The sequence below is a fragment of the Macaca mulatta genome, chromosome 5 (assembly GCF_049350105.2).
Source record: "Macaca mulatta isolate MMU2019108-1 chromosome 5, T2T-MMU8v2.0, whole genome shotgun sequence".
NCBI classification, from domain to species: Eukaryota; Metazoa; Chordata; class Mammalia; order Primates; family Cercopithecidae; genus Macaca; species Macaca mulatta.
Window position 1 is genome coordinate 39,449,464 of NC_133410.1, and position 20,751 is coordinate 39,470,214.

Sequence of the window (20,751 nt, forward strand, 5' to 3'; positions counted from 1 at the left end):
ATTCCTAAGAAAACAATGCAAGGTGTTTTATTATAAAAGCAAGACTTCTCAACAAAATGGTGTCTGCTAATAATAGAGAAACCAAGAAACAACTTAAAATGCCCAACAGAAATGTATGAGATGATAAAGGTGACAAAGTGAGACCCTGTCTCAAAAAATATATATATGTATAATATTTTTATTTATAATATAAAAAGGCCTATATATGTATTCTTATACATGAATTCAGAATATGGAGATAAATAAATATGTTAGAAATTATCTAGTGTGTGATAAGATTACATGATTTAAAATGTTTTTCATTTTTTCCTGTCTTTTCTATAAGTAGCATATATTGTTTGTATATTAAAAAAAAGGCCAATAATCTTTATTAAAAGAATGTCAGTTTTCGGTGTGAGGTTAATAATGAAATTAATTTAAATGATTCTGGCATGATACTTTTTTTTTGACATTTTAAAAGAAACCTAATGCTTTGAAAGCCCTAAGTCTATAATTAAATTGTATCTAATAAAATTTAGAGGCTCTTTAGATGTAGAGGGATTTTGAGTTTCTCAAAGCATAGTAAACCACTTTTAGTGAGAGATGTTGGAATTATCAGTTAAGTTTGTGAGTGGTTTATATTTTTAAAATATGAGCTAATTAGCATTAGCTAGTATCATAATTTAAGCAAAATATAAAATATTCAAGTGATGAATACAGATGATTATTTCTCCATTTTAACCTGTAAAAAGGTTCCCGAAGAGATTTTTTTTTCTTTTTTCTTTTAGTGAGACAGGATCTCACTCTGTGGCCCAGGCTAGAGTGCAGTGGCCCGATCATGGCTCACTGCAACCTCCACCTCTTGGGCTCAGGTGATTCTCCCACCTCAGCCTCCCGAGGAGCTGGGACTACAGGAATGCACCACCATGCCGGCTAAGTTTTGTATTTTTTTGTAGAGATGGGGTTTCACTATGTTGCCCAGACTGGTCTTGAACTCCTCAAGCAAATTCACCCACCTCGGCCTCCCAAAGGGCTGGGATTACAGGCCTGAGCCATGGCGTCCAGTTAAGAGATCCTTTAAGAAGCACATTTTCCTTATGCATCTTAAATATTCAATTAGAAAAGAATTGACTTTCAAATATTTTGAAAGACATATCTCCTAGGTAAATCATAAATATATCCATTTTGTGTAAAGTAGGAAAATAAAGGAAAATTACCTTGTATCTTTTCATGACCATTTTTCTACACAGTAATACCAAATATCTAAAAGTTTGTTAATTCCAAATGCCAAATATTAGTTTGAATACCATATAACTCTTTGAAATGTTGATTCGTTTAGTGAAAAAGACTTTTCCTCTTAAACAGGAGTGAAATCTCGTGTCTGATTTGTGTAATATTCCTGATTACATGTGTGTGTGTGTGTGTGTGTGTATGTGTGTGCTTCTTTCCAGCTTGGTTTACCAATAACTCGTGATCATAAGAGGACAGCTATTGCTTGTAAGGCATCCAGTTGATCAATTAACATGCTTTGTATAACAATTGTATAATTGATGCAATACCTACCAACCAGGGGCTTAAAGCAACCAGGATTCATTTCTCCACGTAACAGGATGTCGGAGGTCTGCGTTTCCGGCCCTGGGCTAATGGCTCAATGAGACTGCCTACCATTCTGTTGTCTTTTGTCATAGCTGCACGATGACTGCCGCAGCTTCTAGTTATGTGCTCCATTCAAGACGCATGGGAAGGTTGGAGTGGAAAGGAGGATGAGTTGGCAGTGGCTGTTGGATTTTCCAGGAAACCAAGAATGTTCCCGGAGACCTCCCAAACAGATACCAGCTTCCGTGTCATTGGTAGAACAAGGTTACACAGCCACCCCAGCTCCCATGAAGGTGGGAAACAGGAATTAGGCTTATTATTAACAACTCCCTTAGACCACACATTCCTAACAGGCAGAGTGGGTGGGTGTGGGGAGCATGGTGGAGAACAGCGTGAGGGTTGGGGTAGGGTGTGGATAGGGTGGTGCTGTTGATATCATCCCTTACGGGAAGGATATTGCTTTTGTGGGAGGGAAAAGGCAGGAAAAATATCTCACTCTTTATATGTATAAAGCACAGTCATACATACAGCATATATACAGACATATAATTTATCTATGGTATTAAAATTTCATGGAAGGGGCAATTAGGAAAAAAGCGTCTAAAAATGCTCTTAGGGAGATGATCTTGAAAAAAAAGTTGAGAAATACTGGGCTAGACCAAACATGATCCATTGCCCGAAGCCTGCATATTATCTATTACTGATGACAAAGAGAGGCACAGGTATGGAGCAGAAAACTAACAATGCCTGCCATAGAGAATGTCATAAATTAATGAACAGCTTACTTTATGTTGTCATTGTTGGTCTTCTCTCATTGTACTATAAACATCTTAAAAGTAGGAACTGTGTCTTATTTGAATGTATATCTTTGTATATTAGCACACTAGTCCCTCAAGAGGTATGTTTTGTAAGTTGAATGGAACAAACAACATTTTATTTAACATATATTTTATTTCTATTTTTTTTTTAAAACTTTATTTATTTATTTATTTTGAGACGGCCTTTTGCTTTGTCACGCATCCCAGAGTGCAGCTGGTGCAATCTCTGCTCACTGCAACCTCTGCCTCCTGGGCTCAAGCGATTCTCGTGCCTCAGCCTCACAAGTAGCTGAGATTACAGACGTGCACCACCACGCCTGGCTAATTTTTTTTGTATTTTTAGTAGAGACGAGCTTTCGCTAAGTTGGCTGGGCTGGTCTTGAACTCCCGGCCTCAAGTGATCTGCCTGCCTCGGCCTCCCAAAGTGTAATGTTGATTATTTTTAATGGCAAAAATGAAGTGATGCAGGAAGACATTTAAGTGTCATAGGTGATGTCTTGGGGGTAGTTTCATTGGGTTTTTAGCGAGCTATTTGATTGCTCTTATGTGGATGGTACAAAGACTGAAAGAGGTTTTGCAAACAGTGGAGTCATAAATGATTGTTCATGAGATAATTTGTTCTGATAGTTCCGTTAGTTTGTTTGTAAGAGATGAAAAGGAAATAAAATGGAAAAAGAGAGCAGATTTGTTTTGTTTTGTTTTACTTTTTAGCCGGATTGTTTTTTCGGTGCCTAAGCTGCTTCAGTTATGAAATGGGAATTACAATGTCATGGTGCTTCCTTCTCGAATTGTGATGGTCAAATGAAAAGCTGTCTGAGAAAGCTGCCCCGAGCTGTCTAACAGTATTCCTCCAGCTGGACTGTGCTTCTGAGTCATCCGGTGCTTTAAAAATACAGCTTCCCAGGAAAACATTGTAAACAACTCCCAGGGTACATAATGATTTAGATGATTAAATTTGGAGGCTGCCCTGACTTCACTACCCTGGGCCTCGACTGCTGTATAAATTATGATAGAGATAACTTCCCAGGACTGTAGGGTGGATAGCAAATGAAGCAAATTAACTGCCAAATCCTTCCTTAACATCTTCGTTATGATGAATATTACGAACCTAGGCAATCGTCATCCATACATTGGACACTTGACCTTGGGATGGATTAGAGTTCCTCAGTTTATTTCGTCCTCTGTGCAAATCTAGAATATTCCCCAGCATGTCATCAGAGTGCGACACATGTTTGAGGAATGACTGCATGATTGATAATTGTTGAGAGTTCAGATTCATGTCACTTCAGATAATCCACAGATGACATGGAAAACTGGTGGGCTACCAGTGCTGTTTGAAGTCATCGAGGGCTTACACTTATCTGGGAATGGGCCAGAGAATAGGATCAATGCCCAGTAAGGTATATCTTCTGATCCTCACCTCTCTTTTGTATATAGGTGATTTTTTTAAAAAAAAAAACTTCCTTCTCTAGGCCGGGCGCGGTGGCTCAAGCCTGTAATCCCAGCATTTTGGGAGGCCGAGACGGGCGGATCACGAGGTCAGGAGATCAAGACCATCCTGGCTAACCCGGTGAAACCCCCGTCTCTACTAAAAAATACAAAAAAACTAGCCGGGCGAGGTGGCGAGCGCCTGTAGTCCCAGCTACTCAGGAGGCGGAGGCAGGAAAATGGCGTAAACCTGGAAGGCCGAGCTTGCAGTGAGCTGAGATCCGGCCACTGCACCCCAGCCTGGGCGACAGAGCGAGACTCCGTCTCAACAAAACAAACAAACAAACAAACAAACAAAAAACTTCCTTCTCCTCCAATCAAAACTGGCTTTGAGGAAAGAATGGGACTGGATGCACATTTGTGTAAACGTGCTAATGGTAAAAAAAAAAAAAAAAAAAAAAAAAAAGTCTTTACCTTCCAAGGATATTTGCATTTCAACAAAGCTCCAACCCTGAAGAGAAAGGGCTGCTCCAAGGATGGAAGATATATTTGGTAGGGAGAGGACTTTTTTTTATCACCCTTGATTCACTCCATGTAGGCAGGGACCTTCTGGTAAGATGCTCCCTGATGGGGACTTGCTGGATACTGGCCGTGCCAGCTGGCTGAAACCCCGAGAGTCAGACTTCCTTGCACGGGATCCTTATCATGGGGGTGGCAGCCACTGCTGATAGATTGGGGAACTGCTTCCTTTGCCATCTCCCTATAGGGAGGGTTCCCCTAAACTGGGTCTCTAATAATCTCAGAGCAAGACACGTGCTGTGGGGATCTTATCATCTTATCAGATTTTTCTGAACTATAGTCCTTCGTAGAAGTGAGAGGCCCAGAGCACTCTATTTTGTGCAGGAATAGCAGTGATGACTCATGGTTGGGAAGACACTAGAATTCAGCCAGGAGAATATCATTAAAGGAGGGAGAAGGGAAAACAGACTTTTTGTGTGGTAGAGAAACACACCCCTCTGTATCATTATGTGAACAAAGGTGCGTGTAAGAGGGGACACAGTTTACCCACGGGTAACTAACTATGATAGTGAAAGTTGCCTTGAACCTTGTTTTAGAAAAATGGCAAGTGTGGGTCTCACTCTTCTATTTCCTGATTCCTCTCTCTCTCTCTCTCTCTCTCTCTCTCTCTCATTTCTCTGTTTCTCTCTCTCTCACACACACACACCCATCTTGGGCCAGGTTCGTAAAGCCTCATGGGAAACGGAACACGGAAGAGTCCACGGGGAGGTTTTAAAATTTAATTTTAGTCAGATTTAGTAAGATTTTTTAATATAAAACAAAACAAAAATTCTCTAAAAAGAAATCCTTGTTAGGGTCTGGTTAAGACAACTAATATCAACAGATATGAGGCCATAGTTCCTAGTTACCAAAGAATCGCTCTGGTGAGAGAGGTGTGGAGGCAAAAATTCCAGATGGTACCCGGTAGTGATTGCACTCAGCTAGGTCATCCTAGGACAGCTGCCCTAGACCGCCGTGCCTGAGCCTCTCCATTGTAATTTTCCTTCTTCTAGTTTCTTTTAAACATTTTTTCTTTTTTGTTGAGATAGAGTTTTGCTCTGTCGCCCAGGCTGGAGTGCAGTGGCACGATCCCCACTCACTGCAACTTCTGCCTCCCAGGTCTAAGTGATTACAGGCATGTGCCACCATGCCCGGCTAATTTTTGTATTTTTAGTGGAGATGGGGTTTCACCATGTTGGCTGGGCTGCTGTCAAACTCCTGGGCTCAAATGATCTGCCCCCCTCAGCTTCCCAAAGTATTGGGATTACAGGTGTGAGCCATTGTGCCTGGCCTAGTTCCTTTGCTTTAAAAGCTTAAATGCACGAAGCATACAGTACTGTGAAGACTTGCTTGATGTAATGCAGGTTCCTTAATCTCCTCCTTTGCTATTTGGTTGGCGGGTGGTGGTATGGGTGGCACTTTGGGGATGGTGGGGCAGAAGGAAGCTTTCTGATGAATGTTTGCACGGTACACAGAATGTTACAAGATATGGGCATCATGCACAGGTGATGAGGGGGCTAGAGAAAGGTGGATGGTGTTTGGGGATTACCCTCTGGTACATTTCAATTCACTTTGGGGTTATGAGATTTCAGAAGGTTAACTAATGCTCATGTCCTGGGGTGGGCTCTTTTGTATTTCTTTGTTGTCTCTTTTTTATTTTTATTTTTTAGAGACAGAGTTTTACTGTATTGCCCAGGCTGGTCTCGAACTCCTGGCCTCAAGTGATCCTCCCACCTCAGCCTCTGAGTTACAATTGTCTCTTGAAAGTAATTTCAGGTAGGCTTGGGGCTACCAAGGCAAGCCTAGGGAAGCCTGGTACATGAAGAGGATTAGAGTCCTCCGGAGAAGTTGAATTTGTATGAAGAGATACTAATCAGAAAGTTGGGAGTTAGTCATCCATGGAAAACAGGGATGTTTGAGAATCATATTCTGGCCGTGCCCATCCATGCATTGTCAGTGGAGAGAGAACCTTGGCTAATGGACTTCCCCAGTTATGATCCCATGGATAAGACCATGGGGGAGAAGGTAAGGCTTAGGCTAAAGCATGTTCTTGGATCATTCAGTCACCTCCTTTCACTCTGAGTCCCTGTTGACCAGGGAACGTCTTGGTATCAGAGCTTGTCTTTCCAATAGCCCTCTCTGTGGGGAAAGAATACACAGGCTGTGTTGATGGTATTCTAGTCCTCATGAGAGCTGCGTTTCTCATGGTCAGCAAATGAATTGGCATCCCAATATACAAGCAAATCTTGTGACCTTGGTTAAAGTGAGTTTCACTCTGTAAAGTCAGATACTTTCTTGTTAGTTGAGGGAATCAGATTTCTGAGGGTAAGAGGTAAAGCCAAGAACCATGGCAAATTCATTATCTTGATAAAAACTACCTGGTAAGGCTGCCCATTTTCTTTCAGACTGCAACACCGTATGTCCAGTGAGGTTCCTCTCATGAGACATCAGGAGTATCGGGAGTGGGTGCCAAGCTGGCGTCCTGAGAATGAGGGAAAGAGGAGACCATGAGTTGTGAACACCACAGCAATTTTTCTTCTCCTTTTGTCCCTCTTGCTTTAGGTAGTAATGCATGCCTTAAGATAATAAAAGGTCTGTCTTTGTGGGCTCCTCATTGCCATAGAAAAGTGACTGGTATGATTTCCCAAGGCCTAGGATACAAATATTTCTTCAGAGAGGGTTTTGAAAACTTACGCCAGTTACCCGGGTGGACTCCAATCTTTCAAGCATTGTATGTCTTTCATGGTCCTCCTTCTCTCCCTCCTTCTTTTCCTTCCTTCTCTAAACAGAGCCTAAGGTAATGTCCCTCTCCAGTTTCTTGGGATAGGGAAGGGGGTGGAATTACTTCTGACTCACACTTACCCTTATGGTGTACCCTTTGGGGTTCTGGCTAAAATATATATATTGGGAAGCCGGACGCAGTGGTTACGCCTGTAATCCTAGCACTTTGGGAGGCCAAGGCAAGTGGATCACCTGAGGTCAAGAGTTCAAGACCAGCCTGGCCAACACCAGTCTCTACTAAAAATATAACAATTAGCTTGGCGTGGTGGTGCATGCCTGTAATCCCGGCTACTCAGGAGGCTGAGGCATGAGAATCACTTGAACCTGGGAGGTGGAGGTTGTTGTGAGCCAAAATCGTGCCACTGCAGTCCAGCCTGGGTGACAGAGCGAGACTCTGTATCAAAAAACAAATAAGTAAAATGTATATATTGGGGTCCATTAGTTTTTCCACCCTGGGTGGACTCTGACCTTTGACTTCTGTCATCCTTGCCCCTTGAGGCCATTGGAACTGCAGCTCGTTTTCCACTTTTTCATCTCCCTTTCTTTCAGCTGACAAATGCTGTTTACCTCACTGGCTTCTCCTTTATTTTTAGACTTTGGCCTGACAGTTACTTTTTTTTTTTTTTTTTTTAGCTCTTTGATACTTTTAAGAAAATTGTTTTTAGGCCGTGTGCAGTGGCTTATGCCTGTAATCCCAGCACTTTGGGAGGCCAAGGTGGGTGAATTGCTTGAACCCAGAAGTTTGAGACCAGTCTGGCCAACATGGCGAAACCCCGTCTCTATTAAAAATACAGAAATTAGCTGGGCATGGCGGCGGGCACCTCTGTAGTCCAAGTTACTCCGGAGGCTGAGGCAGGAGAATCGCTTGAACCCAGGAGGTGAAGGTTGCAGTGAGCTGAGATCGCACCACTGCACTCCAGCCTGGGCAAGACAGTGAGACTCCATCTCAATAATAAAAAAAAAAACAAGAAACAAAAAATAAAAACATAAGGACTTGTCACAAAAATATGAGTCTTTAGGCAAGAGGTTTCTTTCTCTAAGTGTCAGTTTCTCTGAAAACTTTGAGGATTGGATTGGATTGGATATAAATTTCCCCAAGCACAATGTGGGCACCAATGGTAGGAAACAAGATCTTTTTAGGGCAAGCATTTAAAAAATGTTTTAAATAGGTATATGTTTCTTTGAATGTTTTCAGAAAAAATTATAAGTGACAATCAAATCTATGATTTCATCCATTTAATTGCTTAGGACAAGGCCATGTGAGTTCACTTAGAGTTGATTTTTAAAACATATCAAATAAATAATAGTTCAAATATGGTTATCAGATGACTGAAATTTGGGGGCAGGATTAGAAGATGATCTTTCAGATTTCGACCAACTTGACTATTCTGGTCTCAGTGACAAAAGGAAACAAGTTCCCATGTCATTACAGTGGAACCCAATTATATTATCCAATAAACCAACATTCCTAGGGTCTTAGTTCTCCTAGAAATCTTTCTAGCATGCTGAGCAGGATGGGCTGGACACAACCCAAATCACTGGAATGTTACAAATTAAAAAAATGTTTTGAGTGGTGTATGAAAGAGCCCTGCTCTGAGGAGTTCCAGAATGAGTGAGAAGGGAACTTACAGACCTACTGAGACTTGCTCCTCTGTCAGATGTGGCAGGAGGGTCGGGGCCTCGGAGTTGTTCAAGTAATTTCATCAGTTAGGGGCCAATCCTGATCCAGGACCCAGTCCTGCCGGGCCGTACTTTCTTAAAGTGACTATCCAGTGACACTAGCAAATGTTACCTCTTCCCAGGAAGAAATTACAGGATGTGTTTATATTTTCTTTTACAAAGGGTCATGAGATTTTATTTTTACTTTTTTTGTTATAGAAGTGATGTATGTCTATGAAGGAAACTCAGGAAACATAGATAAGCACACACACAATTTGTAATTGCACCAGTATATGAGTATTGTTAAAATCTTGGTTTAGTTTCTGACTTTTTTCCTCTCTCTATTTCTACTAAGAAATCAGGATTATGTTGCACATACCAATTTGGCCTTGCTTTTCTTTTATCCATGTAGCAATGTTGTCACATACTTTTCCCCACATGATTAAATATTTTTTCTACAATAGTAAGGAATTCAATGATAAAAGAGGCGTATTGTCTTCCCCCAACCTTATAAAACTTATTTTGTGTGGCAGCTTGACTTATATTTTAGAAGTAGAGACAAATTAAGGCAAAAATGAATGGAAATGGCAAATTAATTCCACAAGGAGTATGTTTTCTGAAAGTCCCTGCTGCTAGAAACGGAGTTAGGATTATGCCTCCTGGTTTCAAACGTCGATAGTAGCTGTGTGGGCTACTCGAGTTGGCGTCAAAGATGGATGTCCAACTCCATATTGGAGCTGTGGGTAATCTAATGAGAGCCACAAATCATCGTTCTAAGAGCAGGTGGTTAGTGAGCACCTTTCCAGTTTAGGGCATATACCCGTTGCTCTCCTGATGGACATCTGGTTCATGATATTTGACTGTTTTAAGGTGTGGAAGGCTTTGTACAAGGTCCAAAACTTCTGTCCTTGGTGTGAACATTTGGGAGGCAAATGAGTGATATGACCATGGCTGCCTTTTTGTCTGGCAAAGCACAAGGATGCTTTGGAGAACAGAAGGATTTCATCAAGCCCAAATGACACTCACTTCTGGGCCTCTCAACCTCCTTGGCCACGTGGTTGTTCTGCTACTCAGAGTCTGCAGATGAGCTGGTGGTTTCTCCAAACTTCCGAGAGCTCTCTAAGGCATTTATTATATGCACATTCTCTCTACAATGAGGCCAGTGGACTGTCAACTGGGCTGGCACATGTTCCCAGGAAAACATGCCCAAATTCTGGTCTACCTTGTGTAAATCTAAGATAGGGGCTACTGAACACAGTCTTGGAAATCAGGCACCTGCTAGGGCCCCTTGCGCTTAGCTTGGCTGATGAACCCAGGCTGAGGGCTTTTTTGCAGGCATGCCTCTGGGCCGAGGCTGGGGGTGGAGAGGGAAGGCTAGGGAAGTCAAGGAAGGCATGAGGAACAGCCTGGGAGCAGGAAAAGGTCATCTGGTGGCAGGCAGGAGCTTTAGGTTCTCTGCTCCTTCACCCTTTTCTCTATTCAAATCTGCTCTCAAGGCAGCGTATGATATCGATGGTTCACAGAAACGTGAACTACCAGCCTTGGAGGGGCCCTGAGAGCCCATCTAGTTCAACGCCTCATTTTGCAGATGAGAAAACAGGTTTGGAGAGGCTAAATGGCGTGAACCAGGTCATATAACTAGAGGTAGAGCTGGGATTCAAGCCTGACGGTCAGTCCAGGGTTCTGATCACCACAAGCTGCCTCTATATACAGTATAGTGAGAAAGTCTCAGCCGCCGCATTGACTTTTCATTTATATTTAATATTATATTTGTATTTTAAGATTGATCCATAATGGAAGGAATTGTGTAGTCCTGTACTAAAGGAATTTAGAAAGATTTGGGTGACTCAATCTACTGATAAGGAAAAAGATTTACAATCTATTACTAAGTGAGAAAGGCATCACGGAGTATAGTATAGCATGCTGTAGTTTGTATATAAAAATGTGTGTTGGCCGGGCGCAGTGGCTCACGCCTGTAATTCCAGCACTTTGGGAGGCCAAGGCGGGTGGATCACTTGAAGTCAGGAGTTTGAGATCAGCCTGACCAACATGGTGAAACTCCGTCTCTACTAAAAATACAAAAAATTAGCCGGGTATGGTGGCACATGCCTGAAGTCCCAGCTACGTGGGAGGCTGAGGCAAGAGAATCACTTGAACCCAGGAGGCAGAGGTTGCAGTGAGCTGAGATTGTGCCACTGCACTCCAGCCTGGGTGACAGAGTGAGACTCCATCTTAAAAAAAAAAAAAAGAATGTGTGTGTGTGATAATTACATACATTCATACATATGTGCATGTGAATTCACGTAATAATGTAATAGCTTTGGAAAAGTGCATGAGAAACTTAGTCCGATGGTTGCCTCTGGGAAAATGGCCTGGGCACCATAGAAGGGAGGTATATTTTTTCACTTTTATACTTTTAAAATGTTTCTATAGGCATGTAATCACTATTCAAAAAACGTAAAACATTTAAAGATGACATGTGAGCTCAAATAAGGGAGAAATATATTGCTTATTGAGAAGGCCTCATGCAAGAGGTAGCATCTGAGCTGGGCTCTGGGATGGGTGGAAGTTCACCAGGAAGAGCCGGGGCAGGAAAGCGTACGGCAGCAGGATTAAAGCTGTCAAAGCAGGAAAGGCCAGGCAGAGTGTCAGCGATGTTGCACAGTCTGGAGAAACTGCAGCAGAGTGGTATGCTGCTGTTTGTATATAAAAATGTGTGTGTAATCATTATATGCATTCATACTTACAGGCATGTGAATTTATGTAATAATGTAATAGCTTCAGAAAAATGCATGAGAAACTGTGTTGGCTAGGTAAAGCAGGGACAGGGCTGAGGAGAAAAGTAAGGAGAGAGAACTCGGCTGGATGCAGGTTATTTTATACTTCATATGGGTAAAGGGCCTTTTACAAATTGGCCCCATTGTCCCTTTCTAACATCATCTTCCACCTGTGCTTCAGCCATCATAGCCCCCTGTCTATTCTCCAAATACCCATGTGCACACCTGGGCACCAGCCGCTTCCTCTGCCTGCATACGGTCCGCCAGTCCTATTTTCTTTCTCTCCTCCAAGACCAGGTTCAAATGTTCCTCCTCTCCCCCTCCCCACCCCACCACCCTGGAAGATTTTAACACTCTGTCCTTAGTGTTCTCTTGGCATTTTGCATTTACCTTTATTACAGAACTTGGCTGTTTAAATTTTAATTTTTTGCAGGCGGAACCGGAGAGTGAGGTCATTTATATGCAGAACATTGCGTCTCCTCTCTCTAATTTAGCATTTTATTCTCTGAGGTCCTAGCTATATGGTACTTTATGGTGATGAAGTACAGCCACACCATTCTGCCTTTGTGTGGCCGTTGCATGACCTCTCCAAATGAAATAATTTCTTCTATAGAGAAAAAAAAGTGAGGGCCAGAGACATTATCAACTAAGTAAAAAAAAAAATTTTTTTTAAACCTCTGGGCCTAGTCTAAACTATATTAACATTTTCTTTATTATCTTCTGTCCCATTAGGCTCCTTAAAAGTAGTCCTAGTTTAAAGACAATTAAAGGCAGATATTTTGTCACTTTTTTTAGACTTCTGTGGATTTGAAATGTCATGTTAATAGAACACTATATATGCGTAAGCAATGAACTGAACCATTAAAAAAGAATTTTGCTCTGGAATATCCTGGTAGTTTCAGGGTCATTATGTATTTGTTTTGTTCAGTTTCTTGATCTTTCTGATCCTTAATTAGAAGCTGAGCATCTAGGGAAATGTTTTATCCTATTGCTCTGTATCTACAATATTATCTGTGTAAAAAGTACCTATGTCCATATTTCAAAAGAAGATTGAAAAAATCTAAGAAAATCTGAATAAACTTGCGTTCTTAGATTATTCCTCTTTGTTCCTCTTCTCCCTTAGGCAATTGAGGGAGTAACTGCTGTGTTCCTAGTACAGTTTATTCTAGAGAGGGACATGTGACAGGTGAGCTGAGAATTCCCAGTAAACCTCGATTTGCCCATCATTGCAGAGACTTTTCCTCTGCCTGGACCAATGTCCTTCTCGGCAAGGGAAGATAGATCGCACCAGACTAAGTTTGCACATTTATCTTTCTACATAAATGGAAAACCCTTCCCAGATTGTTCGACTGGTTGCTTTTTTTCAGTTACTAGTACAGGAATACCTCATTTGATTGCACTCCACAGATATTGCATTTTTTTTAACAAACCAAAGGTTTGCGGCAGCTCTGTGTTGAGCAAGTCTGTCAGCACCATTTTCCCAACAGCATATGCTCACTTCATGTCTCTGTCATATTTTGGTAATTCTCAAAATAATTCAGACGTTTCCATTATTATTGTATCTGTTATGGTGATCTGTGATCAGTGATCTTTGACATTACTATTGCAGTTGCTTTGGGGCACGATGAATCATGCCCATATAAGATAGCAAGCTTAATGGATAAATGCTGTACGTGTCCTGACTGCTCCGGCTGTCCCCCACCTCTCTTCCTCTCTTGGGGCCTCCCTATTCCCTGAGACACAGCGAGATTGAAATTAGGCCAATTAATAAACCTAGAATGGCCTCTCAATGTTTAAGTGAAAGGAAGAGTTATGTGTCTCTCACTTTAAATCGAAAGCTAGAAATCATTAAGTTTAATGAGGAAGGCATGTTGAAAGCTGAGAGCGGCCGAAAACTAGGCCTCTCGTGCCAGTTAGCCAGGTTGTCAATGCAAAGGAAAATGTATTGAAGGAAATGAAAAGTTCAACTCCCGGGAATACATGAATGATAAGGAAGTGAAACAGCCTTAGTGCTTGGACAAAGCTTTAGTGGTCTGGATAGAAGATCCAACCAGCTATACAATTTCTTTAAGCCAAAGACTAATCCAGAACAAGGCCCTAACTTGCTTCGATTCTATGGAGGCTGAGGGAGGTGAAGAAGCTGCAGAAGAAAAGTGTGAAGTTAGCAGAGGTTGGTTCACTAGGTGTAAGGAAAGAAGCCATCTCCATAACACCAAAGTATAAAGAGAAGCAGCAGGTTCTGATGAATAAACTACAGCAAGTTATCCAGAAGATCTAGCTACGGTCATTGATGAAGGTGGCTACAGTATACAATAGAATTTTCAGTGGAAACAAAACAGCCTTCTATTGGAAGAAGATGCCATCTAGGACTTTCACAGCTAGTGAGAGGTTAATACCTGGCTTCAAAGCTTCGAAGGCTTCAAAGAGAGTCAATAGGCTGACTCTCTTGTTAGGGGCTAATGCAGCTGGTGGCTTTAAGATAAAGCCAGTGCTCATTTACCATTCCAACAGATCCTAGGGCCTTAAGAATTATGCTAAATCTACTCTGCCTGTGCTCTGTAAATGGAACAAAAAGCCTGAATGACAGCACATCTATTTACAGCAATGTCTATTGAATAATTTAAGCCCACTGTTGAGACCTACTGCTCAGAAAAAAGATTCCTTTCAAAATATTACAGCTCTTGGACAATGCACCTAGTCACCCAAGAGCTCTGATGGAGATGTACAAGGAGATTAATGCTGTTTTCATGCCTGTTAACACAATATCTATTCTGCAACCCATGGATCAAGGAGTCATTTCAACTTTCAAATCTTATTATTTAAAAATACATTTTGTAAGGCTATAGCTGCCATAGATAATGATTCCTTTGATGGATCTAGGCAAAGTAAATTTAAAATCTTCTGAAAGGATCTACCATTTTAGATGCCATTTGTGATTCGTGGAAGAAGGTCAAAATATCAACATTAACTGGAGTTTGGAGGAAGTTGATTCCAAGCCTCATGAATGACTTGAGGGATTTAAGATGCTACTGGAGGAAGTAACTGCAGATGTGGTAGAAGGAGCAAGAGAGCTATAATTAGAAGTGGAGACTGAAGGTGGGACTGAATGTCTGCAATATCATGACAAAATTTAATGCATAAGGAGTTGCTTCTTATGGATGAGCCAAGAAAGTAATTTCTTGAGATGGAATCTACTTCTGGTGAATATACTGTGAAAACCATTGAAACGGCAACAAAAAATTTAGAATATTACATAAACTTTGTTGATAAAACAGTGGTAGGGTTTGAGAGGATTAGCTCTAATTTGCAAGAAGTTCTGCTGTGGATAAAATGCATTTCATGCTACAGAGAAATCCTTCACGAAAGGAAGAATCAATCAATGTGGCAAACTTCATTGTTGTCTTGTTTTAAGAAATAGCCACAGCCACTCCAACCTGCAGCAACCACCACCCTGATCAACTGGCAGCCATCAATATTGAGGCAAAAAGATTAGGACTTGCTGAAGGCTCAGATTATTGTTAGCTTTTTTTTTTTTTTTTTAAGAGAGGGTCTTGCTCTGTTGCCCAGGCTGGAGTGCAGTAGTGCAACCGTAGGTCACTGTAGCCTCCCAGAGTCAAGTGATCCTCCCACCTCAGCCTCCTGAGTAGCTGGGATTACAAGGGTGCACTACCACAGCTGGCTAATTTTTAAAAAATTTTTATCTAGACAGAGTCCCACTGTGTTGCCCAGGCTGTAGTGTTAGCATTTTAAAGCAATAAAGTATTTTAAAATTAAGCCATGTAGACTTTTAGGCATCATGTATAGTGTAAACATAACTTTTTTTTTTTTTTTTGAGACGGAGTTTTGCTCTTGTTGGCCAGGCTAAAGTGCAATGGCACGATCTTGGCTCACTGCAACTTCTGCCGCTTTGGTTCAAGTGATTCTCCTGCCTAAGCCTCCCAAGTACCTGGGATTACAGGCATGTACCACCATGCCTGGCTAATTTTGTATTTTTAGTAGAGACAGGATTTCTCCATGTTGATCAGGCTGATCTCAAACACCCAATCTCAGGTGATCCGCCCACCTCGGCCTCCTAAAGTGCTGGCATTACAGGCGTGAGCCACCACGTCTGGCCAACATAACTTTTATGTGCACTAGGAAACAAAAAAATTTGTGTGACTCACTTTATTGCAAGATTCACTTTATGGCAGTGGTCTGGAACTGGACCTGTGATGTCTCTGAGATATGTCTGTATATCATACCTTCCCTGTGCAATACAAAGAGGCTGACCTAATTCTTTCTAACGCTGAGTGGATTATCCGGAATGGATATGGCATAATTAATTTAACCCCTGCTTCTTAATGGACCTTTCAGTTCTTTCCAGTTCTTTTTTTGCTGTCATGAATAATGTAGCAATGGAAATTCTTGCATATCTTGCCTACTTGTGTAGACACATCAGTACAATGTGTTCAAAGAATTGGAATTGCTGGATTAAATGGTCTATGCATTTAAAAGTGTAATAGAGACTGGCAAGGATTTAAAGGATGGAGTGGTGCAAGGGGTCCCCCCTAAGTACAGGAAGTGAGGGGGTGTATCATTTATATAGAATTTTAAAACAGTAATAAAACCAGTATGGGTCTGTTTTTTATTATCACCATGCGCTGGCAGTGATAAAGTCAGAGTAAGTTCTTAATGGTGTGTACAGCTATCACTAGAGCTTTGGGGCCAAGCTGCATCTTCAGCTCCTGTGGCACAGCACAGTCCTGAGTTTAAGCTGTAGATTAGACATAAACAATGATAGCACAGTGATTGCAGAAACCCCGGAACAGAACTCGAGTTACTTCAATTCTGTTATTCTCTCTGAGTTTTGTATTTAAATTTAAAATAACAAAGCAGAATGCAAACTACAGAGTATAATTAATTTTGATTGGTAAGTACAAATTTTAATTCATACATGAAATATTTTACTGTATTGTTATCATTTTTTAGAGACAGGGTCTCACTCTGTCACCCAGGCTGGAGTGCAGTGTTGTGATCATGACTCACTGCAGCCTTGATCTCCTGGGCTCAAGCCATCCCCTGTCTCAGCCTCCTGAGTAGCTAAGGCTACAGGTACATGCTACCATGCCCAACTAATTAAGAAAACTTTTTGGTAGAGATGTTTGTCTGTTTTTGTTTTTTGTTTGTTTGTTTTCAGACAGAGTCTCACTTTGTCACCCAGGCTGGAGTGCACCGGTGAGATCGGCTCACTGCAACCTCCACTTCCCAGGTTCAAGTGATTCTCACGTCTCAGCCTCCCAAGTAGCTGGAATTACAGGCATGCACCACCATACCTGGCTAATCTTGCTATGTTTCCCAGGCTGGTCTCAAACTCCTGGCCTTGAGCATTCCTCCTGCCTCAGCCTTCCAAAATTCTGGGATTATAGATGTCAGCCAATACACCTGACCTGAATGATTTTTTTAAAGTTCAATTAAAAAAAAAAAAAAAAAAGTAACTTGTTCGTTTTAAAGCTAAAGAATGAATAAAAAAATAAAAAGACTGTTCCTGATTCTTACACATTACTAGGAAAATAATTTTGTCACCTAGAGGAGAGAGGTTGATAGATGATCGGTTGTGGGTGTCAAATACACTAAGGATGCTGCTGGATTCTGTTCCATTGCCCTCTACAAAGATGGTGGTCTTGTGCTTATCAAATGGTGTGTGAGAGTGTCTGATTGAGGAAGAATCTTTAAAATGCTGTAAGAAATCAGGCTTGTAGTAAGAAGGAAATCACCCGCCAGCAGAAAAATGTATTTCCAGCCTTTCTTCCTCACCCTCTGCCATTGCTTTAGGATTGCTTATTTTCATCAAGGTTTCAAGGATAGGCAGGCTCCCACCAAGAGAGAGGTAGGGAGAGGGGAGGTAGAGACCTATGAGTAGGCTCAGAGGCTGGACTGCCAGAGCCTGAACCCCAGCATCTCTTCTCACTAGCTTGTCATCATGGGCAAGGTACGTTACTTCTCTGTGCCCTAGTTCCCCCAGCTGTAAAATGAGACAAAAATGGTATTGACCACATGCAGTCTTATTGTAATGATTAAAGGAGGTAATTTTTATAAAGCACTTAAAACAGCGTCTGGCACATGTGTGTGTTTATTGTTATCCTTATCCGCTAAGGGTCAGGCATTCATCTAGGCATGGGAAATAGATTCTTTTCAGCCGCCTTAAAAAAAAATCCTACAAACAATGCATGATTATTCACATTTTGCAGTTGTAGTTATGTGACTTGCCCAAGGTTATACTGCTGCTCAGCGAGGGAAATTAAAATCTAACCGTGACTGGCCAGGCGCGGTGGCTCATGCCTGTAATCCCAGCACTTTGGGAGGCCGAGGCGGGTGGATCGCCTGAGGTTGGGAGTTCAAGAACAGCCTGACCAACATGGAGAAACCCCGTCTCCACTAAAAATACAGAATTAGCCACAAGTGGTGGCGCATGCCTGTTATCTCAGCTACTCGGGAGGCTGAGGCAGGAGAATCACTTGAACTCGGGAGGCGGAGGTTGTGGTGAGCTGAGATCATGCCACTGCACTCCAGCCTGGGTAGCAAAAGTGAAACTCCATCTCAAAAAGAAAAAAGAAAAATCTAACCATGACTGTCAACTCCACAACGTGGGCTTTTTGCAAACGATTGCATATCTGCACTTACACATTGAAACTAAAACTAAAACACCTCACTCCTTCCAGTGCTCTGGGCTGCATATCCAGAACAAAATATTAAATGCCTCAACTTCTTTTATAGCTGAAGCAATCTGCAGGTTAAGGGTTTATCCTACTTCTAGAGAATGCTGGAAAGCCTAATGATTTCTCCTAAAGAGAGATGATCCATCTCGAAGGAAGTGGATGAGAAAGGGAACAGGTGTTTGAAAAGTATTTTTATATTAAAACTGGGAGCTGTGGCCAGGTGTGGTGGCTCACGCCTGTAATCTCAGCACTTTGGGAGGCCGACGCAGGCAGATCACTTGAGGTTAGGAGTTTGAGACCAGCCTGGCCAACATGGCAAAATCCCATTTTTACTAAAAATACAAAAGTTAGCTGAGTGTGGTGGTGCATGCCTGTAATTCCAGCTACTCAGGAGGCTGAGACAGGAGAATCACTTGAACCTGAGAGGTGGAGGTTGCAATGAGCCGATCTGGCCACTGCACTCCAGCCTGGGTGACAGTGAGACTCTGTCTGAAAACAAGCAAACAAAAAACAAAAACAAAAACAAAAAAAGCATTGGGAGCTACCTTTTGAGTAAAAACCCATCAGTACACAATAAAATCTCTGGGAAAAAGGCAAAGAAATAAAGGTTGCTACTGTGTGAATAATTTGGCGTATCTATCTAGCTATATGAGCATTGTGCTTAAAATATTAAGGAAATCAAGTATGGGCTATACTATGTAGACATAATGCGTATCTGAAAAAATCCTGTGTAGATGGAAAGTGTGCTGACTCAGCTGGCTTAGTTTCTGGGCCTCGTGTGGGCCCCCAGCAGCTTAACCACTTCTCTCAAGTCCTTGGTTTCCTCATGGGGGAAATGAGTATGTTGAATTAGATGACCTTTCAGGCATCTCATCATGCTGAGTTTTTTTCCGCAGCAGGGAACATGCTACTTTACATTCAGCTTAGGGCTTGCTCAGTGTAGGGGGAGTACCAGGAATTTGGGGAATTCCCAGAATACATGGGCACAAAATATATATATATGTATATATATAAAATATTTGCCACACATTAATCCTTAATCTCTAAAAGGATTTTAAAAGTCATTAAGAAACAATAACCATCTTGCTGGAAAAGTAGGTAAAACCGATGACTTACAAAAGAAAAAACATATGTTGTCAAAAAACAGATGAGCAAATTTTAATCTTCACTAGTTGTAAATGAAATGCAAATGAAAACAAATCAAACTTGCAAATATTATACCCAGTGAGAGTTGATAGAGTGATGAGATGATAGGCCCATACATAGAATATAAATTGGTTCAATTTTTTATCTCTTCTGTTCCAGCAGTTGCTCTCATATCTATCTATCCTAAAGAAATAATCATGTATTTATATTAAAAATATTCACTCAATGTTATTGTAGTGAAAATGAGGAATTATTAAACTATCCAACAGTAGGCAATTGGTTAAATAAATGATGCTATGTTTATATAATCAAATTTTATGCAGCCATTTTCTATGTCAAGAATCTTGACATAGAACGTTAAATGAAGACCTAAATGTTAAATTAAGAAAAACAAGATGCCAAACCATATATAAAGTATGGTATTCTTAGTTTTGGAAAAAAATGATGCACTGAAAAAAAACCCCAGAAAAATGTACGCTAATATTTTACAGCTTTTGATTCTAGGTAGTAACTGATTTTCGTCTTCTTTGGATTAGTGTTTTTGAAATGTTCTATAATGTGTATGTACTACTTTTATAATCAGAAAATAGGATATATAGAAATGGTCTGGAAAAAATGAGGAGAGAATTTAGCCAGAATAGGGAGGTCATCTTCAGTCTGTTTGGACCAGCAAGTAAAAGCAGGAAATGCTGTCCACCACCAATGGCTTGAATATGTGTGTTGGATGGTGGTGGTGGTTGGTGGTTCTGGGGTTAGGGATGGGGGAAACCCTGAGATGTGATGGTTTTCTTAGTCACAGGTGGCGCTTTACAGCTGGGGAGTATCTTGGACTTGGTGGAGGTCTATCCAGACATCAGGCAGATTTCATATTTTCACAGACAAAGGCTACGTTTATGTCTAAGGGGAAAACACAAAATACTAAGATAGAAAACTCTCAAAGCCCCCTCACCTTTTCAGACAACAAGAACCCCCAGGACAGAGGGTCTTCCCCACTCTCAGAGTTACTTTGACTTCTCCTCTGGTTTCGTGTGGGTAATGCATTTTCACTCTTGAGTTTCTTTTCTTTTTAAGGTATTTTCATTATGACATTTGTTCTTTTGCAAAGAGCTAATTCTGCAGAATTCTATCCAGGGAGGGCCAAGGGAAATTAGTGAAGGTAATAATACCAGTTAGAAAGTTGAGTTTGGGTCATCTCAGGGGCCTCCTTTGGTTGGAATATATTCTAGAGATGGCCCTTACTTCCCCAGAATAGATAGTGATGTCTTACTGAGTTGTATTGAAGTGCAAGATTTTCTTCCCTGACTTGTCTGGGAA

General features: G+C 41.3%; 1 protein-coding gene across 11 annotated transcripts in view; it reads left to right on the forward strand.

The window, feature by feature from the left end:
* Positions 1 to 20,751, forward strand: part of RHOH (ras homolog family member H) — a 137,814-nt gene that overhangs the window by 17,526 nt on the left and 99,537 nt on the right. The window contains exons 2-3 of one of the 11 annotated variants that reach the window (XM_078001628.1): positions 1,668 to 1,868; positions 3,105 to 3,793. The gene's annotated coding sequence lies outside the window, so the exon portion shown is untranslated. 11 annotated transcript variants of the gene reach the window in all.